Source organism: Esox lucius, chromosome 17 (genome assembly GCF_011004845.1).
Source record: "Esox lucius isolate fEsoLuc1 chromosome 17, fEsoLuc1.pri, whole genome shotgun sequence".
In the NCBI taxonomy this organism is placed as follows: Eukaryota; Metazoa; Chordata; class Actinopteri; order Esociformes; family Esocidae; genus Esox; species Esox lucius.
The window spans coordinates 11467514-11487041 of record NC_047585.1 but is presented as its reverse complement, the minus strand read 5'-3'; positions in this window follow the sequence as shown (position 1 = coordinate 11487041).

Here is a 19528-nt window from a genome sequence, read left to right as displayed (position 1 = left end):
GGAACGAGTCACAGTGGCAATAGGTAAATCTGTACTAACTACTCTGGCTATGCTATCGACAGACTCCACTATGCTAGCAGGCTGGCTAACAGCCTGCGGCCTGACCTGCACCCTATCTCATGGTGAGGTTAAAGGAGTGAGACTCCTGTCAATGTTCCTAGATAAAAGAAGAGCACCACTGGGATGGGGTCCGTGGCTCCTCAGGAGATCAGACCTGGCACTATTTCTGGGAGAGTCCCAAAAAGAGAGCTAGTTGTCTACAAACTCTATCTCATGCGACGGGTGAATGACAATATCTCTGTACTCTCTATACTTGCCAGTTTTAGACTTGGCTAGCACTAGCCCCAGATTTGCGGCTACGTCGGTGGCTCTGCACCCGGTAAACAGTGAGTAGTTCTGTTAATTGTGTCCAAAAAGAGTCCCGGTGTAGTTGGGTAAGAGGTCAACAGATGAAAAATATGGCGTTGGTAAACTAGTAGAATTTGACCAATTTGTTTATATAGAGTAAATTTGAAAAAAGTTTGGCAGGTAGCGTACAGCACGTCAAAGATCCCATGATCTTAGTTCTAACTGGTCGATTAAAGGCTATGTGCATTATATCATCATATTGCATGCACATGTGAATAAACAGATGAGCCCATCCATTTTTGCAATCAATTTGAAGGCAATACAAGTTATATTTGCTTCTTATTTTTATTTCATAAAAAAAATGATTCCAAATTTTGCCCTTCGCATACATTGTACTTTAATATGAAACATCTGTGATAGGGCGCTACCAATATAGATTTGTTAATGTAATGCAAATTGTGTTTTAGCCACACCCACGTATTAACCCCTCTGGTTGAAAATGTATGCAAAACCATGTATAAGCCGCAGTTTATAAACAGGAAACTATGGTAATAGAAATAGATTTGCTAGGGAGTTCAACCTGATTAGTGAGTAGACTCAGATCAGATTTCAGTGCATTTCTCTTTGCCTTCCCTGACTTAGACCTCACCGCACATCACTGTAATCCAGCAGTTCTGAAAGAAAACAACACAACTAAGTGACCCATGCCTACAACCGAGTTGGGTCATCAAAATAAACCGGTCTTTTTTGAAACTACCAAGCTATCCGGTAACACCCCTCACCGCACCCTGCTCTGGTGAGCAGAACAGAATATTTCCAGCCAAGGCCTAGCCTTAAGCTCTGACCCAGTAGGAATTGGCGGCAAACCACCAGTGGGACCCGACCGACCATTTAGGAAGGACTGATCTGTTTCTCATCCCTCCCACATGCCCTGTTATCTTCACAGCAGGGACCCGTATCCCTCACACTGCCAATTCATTTCCACTGCTCGCAGAACGACCCTGACTCGCTCCATGCCTTGGCATAGAGAGCAAAGATTAGTCAACACATTTATGGCAATCAATCCTTGAGTGGTTTTACCTTCACTACATCAGCTATGCCCGCATACAGAAATTGGATACGTCAGGTTAGAGCCATAATGTAAATGTGGAAAACCCCCAGACTCTCCAGACACATATAATATGGACCAAGGCCGGAAAGTGATATGCACACAGACAGTTTATTTTTTCTTTCATTCTTCCTTTAATTAGAGGTTCAGCAACACCGTAAGGCCAAATAAAAGAATATAATTCCCTTGAAATGGTAAAGCCTAGGAGAATGAAACTTTGCATGATGGTACAGTGACAGAGTGATGTACTGTATATTCATGAAATGTACAGTAAGTACATCCATCTTTTCACAAGAAAACATTTTGCCTGAAGGACCCATAATGTCTGCCACGATGGATTTTCCTCCATTTTGAAATGGGTAGAAGGCACTTTGAACGCTAATCCTCTTGCTCTAAGTGACCAATCTGCAATGTAACTTCATTTACGGCTGTGGAGCGAGGTTTGGAGCAAGGTTTATCAACAACAGATTTTCCAGACTAGCATGCTAAAAAACTTGTCCGTCAGAGACCAATAAACATTAAAATAGGCATGGTCTGGCGCATAAAATCAAGTAACTAAGGCACAAAAATCTGTATTGTAACAGTACTTTTCCCAAACACAGACAAGTTGCAATGTTTTTTTGTTTTTCTGTCAGATTAAATCAGCTGTGAACAAGCAGACAATACCTGTAAACCGTCTGTATTAGTCTTTTGAACTTTTTTTCAATGCATCCACACATACACGCCCACACACACCCCCAATAAAATCTCAAAATATAATGGACAGCGCCAACCACAGCACCGCGATAGGCAGTAGGCCCCAAACCCCACAACCAGGGACAAACACAGGGTTAAAACTAAGAGACCCCTGCAAATTAAACGCTTCTATTCCTCACTCAAATTCAACTTTTTTGAAAAGGACAGAAAAAGGTGCAGTGGTCTCTTAATTCTTTCCAGAGCTGTATATTAGGCTGTGAAGCCAGATTTGAGGGGGAACCTTAATTATCTTGACCATTGCAGGCCTGCAGAGCAGTGTTCCATCTCATTAATATATTTCAAGACATTCATTGTCTTCTGTGTTACATATATATAACACTATACACTGCTCAAAAAAATAGTTAAGGGAACACAATCACCCCAGTATAACACCAAGTCAATTAAACTTCAAAAATATCAATCTGTACAGTTAAGAAGCATAAATGATTGTGTATCAGTGTCACCTGTTTTGGTGCAAATAAAAGTGACAACAGGTGCACTAAAGGTGCACATCCTTTAGGTGAGTGTATATATATATTATTTTTTATATATCTTAATGAACCGTACCTTGGTTCGATATATGATGTGGCCAGATGGAGGGTTGTGCCTGTGTAAGTTTGTCCCGGTTTCAAAGGTGGGATCAAACCACCTTTGCTAACAAGCCGTCTTCACAGGCCACATTCCCAGCCCTATATAAGATGCAATGTTTGAAACCACATTCAGATCAACCACACAGTAGCGTCACAAACCTCGGTGTTAGAATGGATCCCCATTTGACTTATGACGCCCATATTAAACATCTGTGCAAAACCTCCTTCTTTCACCTCAGGAACATTGCAAAACTCCGCCCTACCCTTACCCTCCCAGATGCTGAGAAACTTGTCCATGCCTTTATCTCCTCCAGGTTGGACTACTGCAATTCACTCCTCATCGGGATCCCAAGCAAGAATATCCAGCCGTTGCAGTACGTCCAGAACTGTGCTGCTAGGATCCTGATGGGGGTGCGGAAGCACCACCACATCACTCCCATCCTTAAATCGCTTCACTGGCTTCCTGTCCAATACAGGATTGAATTCAAAGTTTCCCTTCTGTCCCATCAGTGTCTCTATGGCACTGCACCATTATACCTCAAACAAATCATCACTCCCCTTTCTGCCTCACGTCATCTCCGCTCTGGACAGGCTAACCTTCTACAGCCTATGAGGACAAAGCTGCGAACAATGGGTGACCGTGCCTTCTGCTCAGCTGCACCAGCTCTGTGGAATGCTCTCCCTGTTCATCTAAGGGCCCCACAGACTGTGGACTCTTTTAAAAAGGGCCTGAAAACCCATCTTTTTAGAAAAGCCTTTTTTGTTTAATTGTGTTATTTTAATGTCGCTGTTCTATGCTTTTAGGCTAGTGCATTGTAGCACTTTGAGGTCATTTAATTGATATAAAGTGCATTATAAATAAAATGTATTATTGTTATTATTATAACACATCTTGATTGGTTTGACTCAGAAGGAAGATATTTGACACACTTACTCAGGGTTGTTTGTCAATATATGTTTTCAGTCAGCATTCAGTTTGGCCACATGGTGGCACTCTGGGAGGGGAAGAATCATTAACACAAGCTTTATTGCTTATAACAGCCATTTTGTTCACAGACTTTGAAGACATGGACCCATTGATGCTGAATACCACTTCTGTTGCCGATTGGTCCAGTGGTTCTGTAGAAGTAGATGTTTGAAATACTCAACATGCCCCGTTTTGCCCACTCGTGGAGTCAGGCTTGGCATGATCTGCTCAGTGGTGAGCTGGGATTTTTGTCAAACATGATAAGAACAGAAAGTGTTCATCTCAGGACAACCTTTGCAATTAGATTTGTTAGTGCAGTTTTCATTTACCATTTCAGATTTTATTCAATATGGAGGTTTTGAGGTGGATGCTGCCTTAGAGGCCTGTGCTCATCCACATGTAAGGTTTGTAATTATATAAATCTGGCTACATAGGAATTAGCCAAGCAATGTTTTTCTTGTAAGTTTTAAGGTTCTTCATAGATAAATTGTGTTTGCTGGGTACTATTACACAATTTGCAACTATATCACTACTTTTCCAAATGCCACTTTTCCTTTCCAAATAACTTACCATTTGTGCCATAGCTAAATATCACTGAATGTAGGAAAATATTGGCTACACTGTATTAAAAGGGATGTCATGGTCATATCCGTTACCTTAAAATAAAATAAATGTTACCTGAGGTGAAGTCAATACCTTTCTTAAATCCCAGAATAACTGAGCATTTTGAAGGAGCTAGGGAAGAAACTGATAAAGCCATGAATTAATGTGATAAATATTTTGTGCATATCTGCCATAAGCAGGGGCCATCCTGTTGTTACTGCATGCTGGCCCCATCACAAGTTTGCCTGTTGGTGCATAACATATAAAGATAAAGCTCTGGACACAGGCCAAGGCCTTTTTCAGAGGGAGACTACAAAGGGCTGCTGAGAATCATGTGTGTATCGTACAGTGACAATGCAAAGTTAGAATTATGAATCCCCAGGTCTATAAAAGCATGTGAAGAACAGATAACGAAACATTTTCATTGCGCACTGACCTCTTTTTCAGTTCTCTAGCTAGCCTAATCAGATGCCATTCCCCTGTTCATTTGGTATCATGACCATTCACTGCAGGGAATCTGGAACCTGCATCCAAGACCACGGACCAAGCACCAGATCCTGACATTTAAATAAAAGATGCCATAATCCAGGAGAAATGCTGTGCATCATAGAAAATCTGATAGCACAGCCTCAAGGCATCACACTCAAGGGTTACATTATTTGAATCTTGCCTGAAGACTCAGACTGATCTTTTCTGCTGCCCAGTTGTTTGCTACATACAGTATTTCAGTCTTAGACTCCATCCATTGCATCCATTGTCTGATGCATCAAAATGAGAGTGTCACCCAAATAAGGAATCAATAATTGGATCCTCTCTAATCAGTCAATGAGGAATTTCCTAAATGTTGCTTTAACCAAATTGTTTCTGGTTCCAGTTTACAGTTTCGTGGACCAATTTGATGGTTTCAGTCATTTTGTAATCGGGTAGTCCTTAGATTATCAGAAACAGATACGGGGAAGAAACTATTGTCTATGGGCATAGTGTAGCTTTTGGCCAAAGCGAGAAATTTGGGGAGCTAGGCAAATCAACTGCGCTAAATAGTCAGAAAATATTGACATGAAAGCTATACTGTTTCTCTGGTGTGGCTTTTCTCTCTAAGGGCAGTATGGATCTGTATCCCAGACTCACATGTCCCTTGTTTAATTGCACTGTTGAGTTGTGAGTGCTGTTGTCATGTTGGCACTCAAGTGCTGAATGAAACAAGCAGAATTTATGTCAGGTATAAGTTCCCTCTTGGCTTTGGGCACCTTGGATGTTTGAAATGGAGACCAATGTCGTGTAGCTTCATTGTCAAAAGAAAGTATTTGATGAATATTTCATCCCCTGCTGGCTGCTTAAACCCCTCTGCCTGAATACAGATGTCTCACAGCAATAAAACACAGCTAGCCATTCGTTCCCTCCTGTACCTGTGAATTGGAGCCAATCTCCAGCTGAGGATTTATTTCAATTTGTTCTCCTTGTGTGATTGAAATGTTACAGAATCATTGTCGCATAACCATGCAGTGAGCAACCAAACATGGACAACGAATCACAACTATCAACAAGAGCAGCAGACATGTTAAACACACCGCTCAAAAGCCGTAAACAACGCCTACGCACTTACAACACAACCCACGGTGTTGGTTATGGCTCTGGAGCAGTGGCGTCGTTAGGCCTGGGCGGCCGGGGCTATAGCGTTGGATCTCAAATTGACCAAAAAAAAAAGAAATAGCCCCTGATTTTTCATCTTTAATTCCGATGGCGCATTATGACAATGTAGACGTGTAGGCCGCTAGGGTGGGCTAAGCCCCGAATGTATTGGGATCCTAGCGACGCCTCTGCTGTGGAGTATCATCGTTAGCAGCCAATGGTCTACTTTTTTTTGTTTTTTCGTACTGCTCTAATTGTGTTGTCAGCACGATGCAGAAAATGGTAACCTGATCTGTTCCATCCATCACTGTCCCGGATGTGTTCTGAATAAACAACACGCGCTGACTGGTCATTCAGCCAAGTTCTGGGGTTGTTTCCAGCCACAACCGTTACATCCCTGGGACAATGAATCCACCGACTCTCTAGGGCAGCCTTATCACCTCTTTACACTGCAGTCGAGTCCATCCAGTGACACGTAGAGTAAATGGCTCTGGGTCCACACAGACTCCCTCTCTGGTGTCTTTTCATTCAGTATCTAATCCCAGTAGTGATAGTTCTTGGCTATTGCTTTGGGCTGCTGGCAAAGAAATACTGACGTGGCGTATGTTTTAATGAGTGTGGCAAGACGAGGGCTCCCAGTGGCCAGTGAGAAGTAAACTGTCAAAAATCATGAATCACTTGCCAGTCCTCCATGCCCCATGCACCTGTTTACCACACATCAAATCAATTAAATAGTGCCACAAACACAGCAGCACAACTATTAACTCCTCTGTCCTGCTGGAGCTACTCTGGCTTTGAGTGGTTAGCAGCTCTCCTGAGTTTTAAATGTGTCAAAGGGGTCCCGCAGTCCCTCCGTAGTTCCTTTCCAACACGCCACCTCCCCCACCTCCCTCATCTATCTCTGCTTCACCATCCCCTCAGCCCCTGCGGGGCACAATGGCATTATGAGGCATGAGAGAGCAGCTTCTCTCAAGCCATTTGACCTCCCGGGGGAAGGTTTTTCACAAATCCGCTATGCGAGAGGATGGAAAAGCATGGGGCATGCTGTGCTTTTACAAGTGGGGAGGATTTGTTGTTGTTGTTGTTGTTGTTGTTGTTCTCATTGCCTTTTTTCCCCATCTAAATTCTAAAGGGTATGAGCGGTTTTTCCCATTCATCTCTGCTGATGAATATTGCAAAGAAAGGCAACTTGACTGGTCAGTCAGCAGCATTCTGAGTGTTTAATAAAAAACAGTGAAACGCCAGGGTAAATGACACCAAAATGGTGCTGCCACCAATTAATTATTCATTAGGAGCTATTCTGGCCAGGCCTATATAAATTATTTCCCTGATGGCTCATCAGAATTACCATTTAAAGAATGCTCTGCAGGCAGCAAAAAAATATATAACAATTCTTATGTCCCTATCATTGTAACAGATGTAAGAGATGCAAATGGAATTGTGATCTTTTTTTCCTGGATTTCCATAGATGTAGTAATGTGATGAGGATGGATTTGGTTAAGAAGACAGAATAAATCGCTGGGATAGAATTAACCTAAAATGGGCCCTGTCCTAGTATTCCTTTCATACCCTACAATCAATGGGATGTAACATCTCAAATTCCAAGTATGGGTGTAAAACTGTGGGTCATCTGCAGATAATGATACACTGTGTGTGACTGTACTACATAGGGTTTTGCAGTTTATTTAAGGGATATTGCTAATAGGTCCATTGGAAGATAGTAGTTACCGTGACAACAATGTCATAATATATACAATGTCCTCCATGTCAAATCCACATTCCTCCCTTTCAAGTGGAACAGACACTCTGACTTTATTCACAATTGCACACATCGCACTTTGTCATGTCTCTACGGAAGCCAGGCAAATCCGAGTCCATTAATGACTGTGTAGTTGGTATTTCCAGCACGGCTGATCAAGGACTCTTGTGTTGTGAGTTGGAACACTGTAGAAAACCAAACCTGCACCACACTTTGACGACACTAGCACCCGACCATGTAAATGTAAAATACAACCCCTTTGCATGGAGCAATTCAAAGTCAATTTTCCCTAGTTCGTCATGCGGAAAATGAGGACTGTGATAGATCAGATACGAATGAACATCACAGACTGCATACTATATCTACTTTATGATGACATGTCACAATTTGCAATCCCTGGATTGCCAGGGCATCGGCTGCCGCTCAGCTCCCTCCACAGAACGCCATCTCTTGTATGATTTCCCTGGTAATGTGTTCTGCTGCATTCTCAATAAATTCAGAACACAGACACCGGATCATCTTGTGAATTCATTGGTTTTTAAACCACAAGTATGCAGATCCTTGCTGTCCTGAAATGGTGAACCAGATGGTTTGCTAATCCTGAGAAGAACCATAAGGCTCTAGACTTAATAATGATCTGTACGCTGGTATGGTTAATGGAATGTTTAATGGTTAAACCCAAACCCACAGTGGTGAGAGGGTTGAGCATAGTGAGAGATTCCAGCAAGCCGAGTTCCAGGGAGGCGAAGTAGTTTCAGAGGCTGGAGATGACAAATATTTGAATATCAGTGCAAGTATGTGGTTTAATGGTGGGATGCTACAGTACACACTTCAGACAAGTTGGAATTATCAACATAGATTTTTTGAACATGCACTGTAATTGGGTAATTTTCTTTGTGATTGATGGAGCAGTTAACTGAACGGTCTTTGTGTCCTAGAGAAAGCAAGAAAGGGTGTTTGACTTTGGCAAGGCACTCCTGATTTATTTAAAGAAACTTTTAGAGATTTCTTGGAAAATCTCAAGAGGTTGCCATGTGAAAATAGGCCCAGACCTCAAAAGTTGTTTTAATGGCCAAAGTTTGCAGTATAGATTTTGTCCACCGGGTGTCACTACTAAATAATACACAACAGTTTAAATGAAGGCACTGGTGAATAGCGTTGTGAATCATTGTTTCGAACTCTAAATTGTATGGAGCAACAAACCTGTTCAACTGGGTATAGCTTACTGTATGTCTGGTTCATTTTCAGTTACATAGTGATGGCATGAACGCCTAAATTCACCTGAACATCAATGCTCATGCTTTGTAGGTAGAATATTGCAGATTCACATTCAGTAGGCTGCAATGCTCCCTACTGAAAGAGTGAATTCCTTACTTTACATGACAGAGTGATGTTTGTTCTAGACAATTCATTTCCATGTGACCTTTCTATAACATTGAGCCCAGCTGAACATGACCCTGGATGCTGTCGAGTTGTTACACTCGTACCGGCACGTGAATCAGCAAATGGGGCGTTGACAGTCATGGCAGAGTTAGTTACGGGGCCTGTACCTACCAGACTAGACTGGGTGTTTTTGGACCAAAGCCAACCCACTGTAGTGGACGAGCAGTGCTCTTCTCTATGAGATTCAGTCATTCAATAGGCCAGCCATCTGGCTTGTCTCAGAGGTGCAGTGAGACACGGAGATCCAAAATGGAAAAGGTCACACAGCCGGGAAGAAAGGCTTTTCATTTTAAATCGTTAAATGTTTTGCCAGTGCACTAACTGCAAAGAGCAACATTCAGAGGCACACTGATGCTGCGTTTCATGTTCTTCCCAATTATTTTTGGCATAAATGCTCCCATACAGGCAAAAATAAGTGTTAAATTACATTAAAAAAATGCATGGAAAATACATTGATTGCCAGTTTTTTGGTCCCAAATATAGTATGTTATGGTATACTGGGTGGATGTATTTCTAAATTGTGGGTATTTTTACATTCCATTCACATACACAGATGGCAACAGCTGTAACTATCCTACATGCAGTGCAGGCTCAAGCCTTTGGGGGGCTCTAAGCAAAATTAGATTTGGGGACCCGTCTCTCCTGGCAATTAGGGGCTCCCTGGTGTTTGGGGGGCCCCCTAGCAGTTGGGGGCCCTAAGTGACCGCTTATGACGCTTATGCCTATAACCGGCCCTGCCAACACGTTAAGTGTCCTTGATGCTCAAAACGATTGAACCGGACAATGTGATGGAGTCTCTTGAAAACATGTTCTGAACTGAAGCCAAAACCACGTGATACGGAGAAGCTGCAAATAGAGGTACATAGGTGTGCTGAGGCCCTCGCCTTGCTTCACATATCCTGATGATTGCTCTGCGCTCGTCATGTTGTTTGCAAATGATTTGCAGAGATTTGATCGGTGGCCCAGTCTTTCAGAAATTGATCTACCTAACCTATTCCTGTGAGCGTGTGTTCCGGCCTGAAAACTCTGATCTATGATTCTGCTGCTGGAATTGACCCCCATCGGATAAAGCGCTCCAAATTGCCTGCCTGATATACGACTGGCCCTTGTTACCGCTTTCGTACCTGTCAATTTGCTCTATTCTCCTCAAGGTCAGCTTTCTGGCATGTTTCTTGGACAGAGCAGAAGCAGTTCTGCCGTTTACTGATGTTTTTACGGTTGCCTTCTGCCTGCCTAGAACCTAGCTTGGCTCCTCCCTCTTTCTCAACCTCCTCTCCTCTCCACGTCTCTGCCTCTCCCCCGTCTACCAACTAAGCCCCTCTTACACCTCCTGCCCACCACTCTGCCTCTACCAATTCGCCTCCCTTTAACACCTACGCTCCTCACCTCCCATCTCCATCTCTCCAACTCTCCTCCAATCACGTCTCTGCAACATTTATGAACCTTCCTGGAACACTGGAGAAGGGCTGGTAAAATAAAAATGCTGATGACTGGGAGGAGTCAGTCCTCGAATGAGATAGGAAGGTTTATAAATAAATAGGATGTGTGAGCAGAGAGGCATAAGGCTCCTACTGCTTTTTTCCGGTCAGTATATCCTTAGCTGTCTCTTTGCTATAACAATGGCATGTGTTGTGTAATACTCTTTGATATTAGAATGTATCTAATATGTGACCTTTTTAGGACTGTCCAAGTTTGTGAAAAAAGCCCATTCAATTCAAATCCGACTCCAAATCAAAAAGAAATGAAGTCGTCTATCTGATATCAAAGAATAGTCGTGAAGAGATTTTATTTAATAATTTCAAAGCAAATGTTATTTAAGAATTTTGTGAATTGATTGATTACATGAGGCATATGGTTTCAATTTGATTGTTTTACTCAAGAAAGATAATTTTCAGATGCAGACAAGATAAGTATGAACAGAGAGACCTGGAAGTCTTGGAAAAGGTCATTTTATTTGGTTATACAAAAGTCAATGCAAACTGAATACAAGAAAAACATTGATTCTATTTTCCTTACAACTGTATCCATCAAAACATCTAATGTTCAGTAAATAAAACACGACTAAATCAAGTAATCAATGCAAACCAACCATTTGTCTAACAACATAAAATGATAAAAAAATTAACAAAACAATCAGTCAAGAAACCAAAATAGGGAGAATTTTAAAAGCATGTTGTTCTGTGTTTTTTATTTCCTTTTGAAATGTCAGGGGATGAGTTGATCTTGGCTGGGTGGTGACGCAGCTTTTTCAGCCAATGGCAAACCAAAGGGAAGTTGGTGGGTGGAAACCAAGTCTGCTCTTTAATTAACATCATTCCCTACACTATTTAGTGACATTTTTGTTGACCATGTAGAATTTTAGCAACCAAGTAATGACAACCATTTCTAAATTGGCCGTTTACCCCAGCCACAAAATGTAATTCCCATCTAGACAACCAATGTGGGATGGGGTAGAAATCAATAAGCAAATGTCCAGTGGTAGGTAACCAATACTGTAAAACACAATCATTCTACCATTGCTGGAGAAATATAATGGACACGTGTGAAAAAATCACACATGTAGAACTAATTTAGCCAGACTGGTGCTGGGTCTGTGATTGTAAATGTGTTGTTGCCTCTGAATGACTCGACAGTAAATTCACTGCCTAGCAGCTGTGTAATTGTGGGACCATGGTTTAAATCCGTCTCATGGATTTATCCATCTAAGTTTGGAGGTGGTTAGTAAACACTTATGGTTAACGTGCCTCGACGTGCTGTGGCGACCCCTTGTGGCGGCTTGGACACATGTAAGCTCAACTCAGGTAAAAGGCAAAATAGAGCACTTTTTCCAACGTAATGTATACGTTTTCCGGGAATAACTCTTGCTACTTGAGCATGTGCTTTTGAATACACATATTTTGACAATCACTTTATTCGAGGGCCCTGAGAGTAGGACATCACAAATAATTGGTGAGGAAATAGGGATAGGCAGAATTGAGGCAAAGGTATATCCTTCGGACCTTCCTCCAGGCCTTGTTAGGTGTGGCAGAAAATGGTGCCTGACTCTGGTAGAGAGAGAGAATGGATAGTAGAGAGAGAAAGGGAGTCAGAGGGCTTCTGTCCACCAACTCTGACTATTGTTTGGCTGAGAGGCCGCGGCCTGTTGTTTAGGATAGACAGCGTTGAAGTAAACATAGTTTACTTTTGGCCATGCCATTGAAGTGGGGTTTGTGGGTGTTTGTCTTGCAGTTATTGCATACCTCCCCACTGAGTGTCTGAAGGCCTACTGAACAGTTGGTGTGACTAGGGATATGAGGAGGGTGGCCTGGGCATAGGCTGTCTTGCCGTTTTGCGTGATGAAGGATATGGAGGCATCTATAGGTTTGGGGATCCAATATTGTCTTTTTTTTCGGGGGGGTGGTTCTGGGTGGATTTGAGAGTCAGGTCACACCATGTAGGTAACCCACTGCTATCTTCCTTTACACCCCAAACCATCGGGTTCCGGGGTAATCTGTTGACTGGGGAGTGAATTCAGGCTCCATTCAAGACACGGCAACCTGCCCTTCTCCAGTCCAACCAGTATACATATCATGTATACCTTTTCAAACTAATTCAGACTGACCATTGACCAATAACAGAAACCTCAAACTATCTAAGCCCCCACATTGTCCCAGAGATGTGTGTGTGGGTGTGTTGTGTTGTTGGGAGCAATGCACATACGGCAGACTTTCCTGAAACAGACAATAGACTCTTGCTCACCGTAGTGAAAATAGATCATCCAGTATATTGAACATCACACATCCATTTAGATGGCTCCTAGGCTCCTCTCGAAAGACAACTTTTTCCTCAAAAGACAACCCCACGTGGCTGCAGTACTATAATTCTATCACAGATTCTAGCAGTCAGTTGTGCGATACTGTAACAGATGGAGAGAGACAGAGAGAAAGAGGGAGGGGGAGGGGGGATATCTTGTTCTCTTAATGGAGGCACTGAAAAACACCATAAAGAGAAAAAAGGTTCTTATACATTTCTGTGTATATTTGTGTTATGTGTGTATTTATGTTTTGTGCAAATAATTTGAATACCTTTTTAAAGATGTTTTTTTAAACAAAACTCAAATAATATATATGGCAAGTTCTCTATGGGAAATCTGCAGTTTCTTAAGCCTTTTGGAATTCTGTTATTCTGATTGAATAAAATGTACCCATATATTCTTAAAGATCGAACATATTCCGCATAGCTTAGTCCAGCTGGTGTACACTCATCCGTACTTAACATATAAGCTCAATGTCTAATATAAACATTGACTCCAATGTTTGTACACTGAGTAAATGTAAAAACCACCACACAGTATGGACTCAAAACACAGTTCAAACTATAATATCTTGGACTGTTAGCCCTTGCATCCATGTAGCACTTCTAATGAATTTCAGAGTATTTACATTTCTCCAGCCCAATATCCCTTAGCTTTTTACCCAAACAAGAATAGGGAGAACACTTTGTTATTGTTTTAGGTGCTGATTGCCGCTTTAAGCTTTCAAAAACAATTGGCTAGGGAATCAATTACTTAAGAAGAGAATGAGCAGAAAGCAGCACTGGTGGAGGCACATGATTGGCGCCAAGCGCCAAGGGCAGTGCCAAGTGGTGGCAGATTCTTCAATTCTTTTTTATTTTGACAAACTTACATCCAGTAGTAACTGAGATTCCAAGACTTTGGAATTTCAGACAATTTAAATAATTGCTGGGGTTGCTTAACTAGGGGTTGCTTATACTGTATATTTTCGCTTTATTTGCTTATAGTTCTGTCAACCATCCTAAGATGTTGTACTTTATTAGAGGACCTCTACACACTCTTGTGAAGTGCTTTCTGAACAAATACATGTGTAGTCCCGTAAAGTACTTGCTACCCCTGTGCGTCAGTATGTTTCCTGCCTCGCTGTTGGTGGCTCTCGCTTACAATGGGCCTCCCATGGTAAAGCTACATGCCACAATACCATACAAACACAATGCATACAAACGCAGCGACAGGGGCTGTTTTCACAGGGTTTTCCCCCATAAACACACTGTCATTTTTTTAGAGCTTGTTCGCATGTCAGGGTGTGTGAACCCTCTGAGAAGTAAAAAAAATAAATTGAATCAAAGCTTCTTACTGAATAATTTTTCCGGGATACGGTGAGGTTCAAGTTCAAGATGACCATATCATCGAACACACATTCATACTAACTAAAGCTCTCCAGCTCAATGCAGGCTACTGTTTGTCTACCAGTGTGGTACAATAGGAATCGTAATGTTGGGAGGTTACATCAAAAAGGGACGTCCGGAATAGGTATTGAAGAGATTTTGTAATCCACTCTTGAAGCACTGATGATCATTTCAAAAGGGCATTCAAGGGCAATGCTCATACTGTGAGCAAAGTTGAGTCTGTAAATGTTTCATTTCAAGTGTATGTTATAGAAATACATGACAGCCTAAAACACTATGTGTCTTCAGATGTTAAATACAGTACATGACTTGACAAGGGTTTCTAACTTACGGGGTAAACTGGTGTATTATTGTTTTCTAAACCGTACTTATCATGGCTGAATATCGATGAGACCATTTGCACTTATATTTAGGTCATTTAGTCGGATATCACAGTAGGTGCACACACATTTTCCTACCTTTTTGACAAGAACAATATTGGTTTAGAACAGAGGCAGAAACAAGGAAATAACTTCTGCCTTCTGGTTCATCAAAAAATAGAGATAGGTTTGAAAGCAGGCTGGTCTGTCTTTAAATTTCCAATCAGATACCTTTATTTTTCCCTGGAAGGAATGTCCTTTGTGGAATGGCAAGAATAAGTTGTACAAAGGTTTGAAGCAACTCATATCATATTATAAACCGCAATGCTGTCTTTGGTAGTGCTACTGATTGTGTGTTTCTGTGTACAATTTTGTCATTTTTGCCATAACAAGTCAATGCTTTACTACAGTAAAAACTGAGTTCAGACTGGTCTGTAAGGTATCTAAACTCTGTTGGAAATAATGACTTTGATATCTACTAATCCACAACAGGTTTTTAATAGGATTTCAATTGGAAAAATGTCATTAATTAGGCCAAATCAACTTAATACAGGGCAGACAATGATGTGAACATAAAAGGCAGGAAAAAAAAATCTTAGTGTGGCTGGAATGCCCATTTGTCCATTTACTACACATATAAAAGCTCAATTTGAACAAATAAGCCTTCCATAATTCCCCACTCCATCATAGACCTCCACCAAAACAAATGGTCTGCTTTTCTAACCCGGACAGATTTTGGGCGGAATAAATCAGGGCTTGCAGAGAAAACATACTGGAGGGTAGCTCTCCAGGAAAATGGTTGGACAGCCCTGGTTTAAACACAAGGAACTGTTTTAGTGGAATTTGTTTATTTATTCGGACCATTCTAGTAGTATTCTGTGGCATTCACTTTTTCCAGTATGTATTGCTGTTTATTGTACAGTATAAGCTACCTGTACAGTTTTCTATAATGGATAATGTGACTCACGGCTTGTCAGTGGGTTAATTGGCTTTTGTAACAATCGATGCTGCCAATGACCCCGCTGGGCTAACATCCAGGTTTCCAACGGCAAGGGGTGGATAAAGAGGGACTGGATTTACTCCTCTTTCACCTGTGAGGCCCTAGCTGGAAAATAATTGCAGCTGACATTTCACCTTGATAATGGAATTATATTTGGAAAGTTGCAGCTGTAGGCCGGGGAGGTCTGTGTAAATCTGAAAAAATATGACTGTGTAAAAAACCATGGAGGTTTTCACACAAAAAAGCTGATTAATCAAAGACCTGCTCAGAAAGAGTTTTGCTTATTCTGTTCTAGACAACAAAGGTGTTTGAAATGTGAATCTCTTAACCTAAGGAGGCGGTTGTATCCTCTGCTGATCTGATCCTGCTTTGTGTTGGCTGAACGATAATATTATTTCACACTGAACCGTCATAGGATGTTATTCTCAAAGCAATTTACAGATCTCTTTCACACCAGATTTGAACATGGATTTTCAGATTTTTTGCATTCGGTAGGAGTGAAGGTATAACACATATAGCTGCTGTATAGTTAACAGGGCCTGCTTGTCTCAAGCTTATTTATGAACTACGTGCTATGTGTGGTCAAAGGGACTGAAACTAATGAGACCCACAACCTGTCACTTGGTTCAGGACCAAGGCTTTTTTAAACAACCCTCTCTTTCATTAATATAGAGCAGCAGGTTGGTGGAGCAAGTGAATGGTAGTGATAATATCCCTAAAGCTTATTATTGTGGAATGTTCATTCTATAGGATGTGGTTGTTCATTCCATAGGGAAATGTAGTAAAGTCAGACCAGGGGATTTAAAGGCTAATCCAGGATCTTTTGTATTTTTTTGCATAGCTGCGCTAATCAGATGTAATCCTATAGATAAAATCTTGTGCATTTTTGTTATGGTGTTGGATAGATCCCCTTTATCACACACACCATTCAGTGAGCTAGGTCTGGGCCAGGATATGATAGACTGCATTTGAAGAAGTGGAGTTACACTGCTACTTAAAAGTTTTGTATGTGAACCCAGAAGGAATGATCATTATTTTTGTACAAAATAAGTAAACTTGTCTAATCTTTATCTAAACCGGACACAAACAGAATCATATTATATATATTCATTGTTTATTTAACAAAAGTGGTTAGTTTAACAACAAGAAAAGGAACTAGGCAAGCCTAGTTCAGCCAGCCTGCAATTAGAAGGGATGAATATTGCTGCCCTCACTGGATTCAAACCTGGGTCTGTGAGAGGCTGCATCTTTAACCATTACGCCACAAAGCTAGATGTAAGCGGAGTGATAGCACCTCGACATTAGATCATTTTGTCATGCATTAACATCACGCCAAGTTGTAAAATTTCGCTAGACACCATTAAGCATTGTGTTAAACTGATTAACATTTCTTTTTACATTTCAAGTTTACCTACACCAGAAATGGCTTTTGCCAATGGCTGTTTTAACAGCTTATTAGCTAGTAATAGGCTTATTAGTATCTACTTACTGCTGCACAAGGGGTTGTGATCTACTATATATTACCCCAAAAAGCATGCATGGATGCTTTCTTTGAAAATCCACCGGAAATAATCAGAAACTATTTTATTTTAGGCTTACTATAACTTAGGTTGTGGCCAGATAAGTTTTTGTCTGTCCTGAACAAATCCTAATGCATAATTTGCTTTGACTGCCTTAAGGCTTGAACCCCTGCATGAGAGCCCATATCTCTAACCACTACACTCTTTAACAAGGGACAGTCAGGCCCGTCAGTCACTCACTCAGTAAGAAACATTCTTTGTGGCCGGCTTCACTTACGTGGTCCGGCAAAAACTAAAATGTAATATGTGCAGAAATATGTGAACCTCTTCATTCAATATGATTCAATAACTTGTCTGTTATAGCCATTAATCGGTATGTGACATTTTTTTGGCATTTTCGCCTACTCCTCCTTACAGAACAGCCAATTGAGTGAGATTTGAGGGCGGTCAGGCATGTACTGCCTGCTTCAGGTCCCACCACAGAATCTCGATTGAATTAAGATCAGGACTTGGCCAATGTAAAACACAAATATTTTTCTCTTGAGACATTCTTTTGTAGATTTTGTGACCAAAGAGGTCAGTTTTGGACTCATCTGTACCTAGAATGGACTTCAGAAATCTTCAGGTTTGTCCAGGTGGTTTCCTCATGTTATGATGGGGAATCGGGTTCTCTTTTGACAGCTGAGGCTTCTTCCTATCAACCCTTCCATGAATGCCATTTCAATTCAGTGTTCTTGTTATAGTTGAAGCATGTACAGTAACCTGAGATGCAGCAAGGGAGGCCTACAAATCTCTAGATGTTATGTTTAGACTGGCATTTACCTGGTTTATTCTTTTTCTTTTGGCTCTTCGGGATATTTCCTACACACATGATTTCCTCTAAATAAACATATGGAATGTTGAACTGTAAACCTGGATACTGACAGAACATTGACAAGCAATGCACTGATTTTAATAACTTGTAACTATGTATTGCATGAACATCCCATCATCAATCACCTTTAATGATTGCTAAAATGTCCATGAAATTAGGTAAATCAAATACTATTAGTTAGAGCCCATTGTTAGAGATAGGAAATAGACCCCTTGCTTCCAGGAACTAGGTGACATTTGGTAGCAATCTTCCATATTACCAATCATAGTATGTTCCGGTGATGAATCCCTTTTGGCAAGTAAAACACACCACACAGCCAACAGACACCCAGATTTGCTGAGAAGGGATGATGTCATTGTCTCAGAGGCTGTAGCTATCTGTAATTGCAGGGACTATGTCATGTGATTAGAGGGATAAGCCGGGTCCACAAGGCATTGGGATTCACACTGAACATACCAGCTAGAGCTGCATGTATGACAACAGTTCTCCTTAGAGAGCGGGCAAGAGGAGAGCCCTCTGTGATGATGTGGTGGTTTCATTTACCAGCAGACCGCGCTGGCAATGGCAAATCTGTTCTTCTGAAATAGAGAGAAGACAGGAAGACATTTCCCTAACAAAGTGGAAAGGAAAAACTGGAGGGGTGATAAACCCAGAGGTGAAATAATTGCCTATGTTTAATTAGCTATGAATACACAGAAAGCATTGCGTATCCAGAGGTTGTTACCTGAATGACTTAATGAAAGGATGTTCTTCCAAAGCCATGATATACAGTACTGTGCTGCACACACTGAGATAAAGGAATAGTGTTTACTTTAATCATCTGATTACCTGGCTAGTAGCTCGTGTGTGATTCGGGTGGACCTGGTGGAGGCCAATCCCATGTTAACAGTGACTCTGCCCCTGTTTTTTTGCCGTCCTTCCGTAACCAAACTGTGATGGCCTAAATATTTGTGTTCATAGAAATTTCAATTGGAATTGTTAAAGTAGTTCATAGGGTAGTACGGTTTGTGCAACTACAATTATCAGTTTTTCTTCTTCCTTAGTATCAGCGTGACTCTATTATCGTGGAATTGCCCTGAAGTAGACAGTCACATCCTCCATCCTCCCTGTGGGATATCACAAAAGGTCTCATTAGATTCGAAAGGAGTGAGGGAAAACCAACCAACAAAGAGTGTTGTTCAAAAGCCGTCAGTGCTATGATATCACTTGGTGATTTTCTACCAGGAGACGGTGGGACTGTGTGTTTAGTTGACCTCCTGCAGCGTTCAGGGGTGTTTTCTTACCCAAGCCCTGACCATAGAGAACAGAATAACACCTGGAGTGGAGTCGGTCTAAAGCCTCGCCTGAAGCTAACCTCTCAAGTTATCAAAATGAGGCCAGAGGTGAACAAGATGAGTATCTGGTAAGGGGAG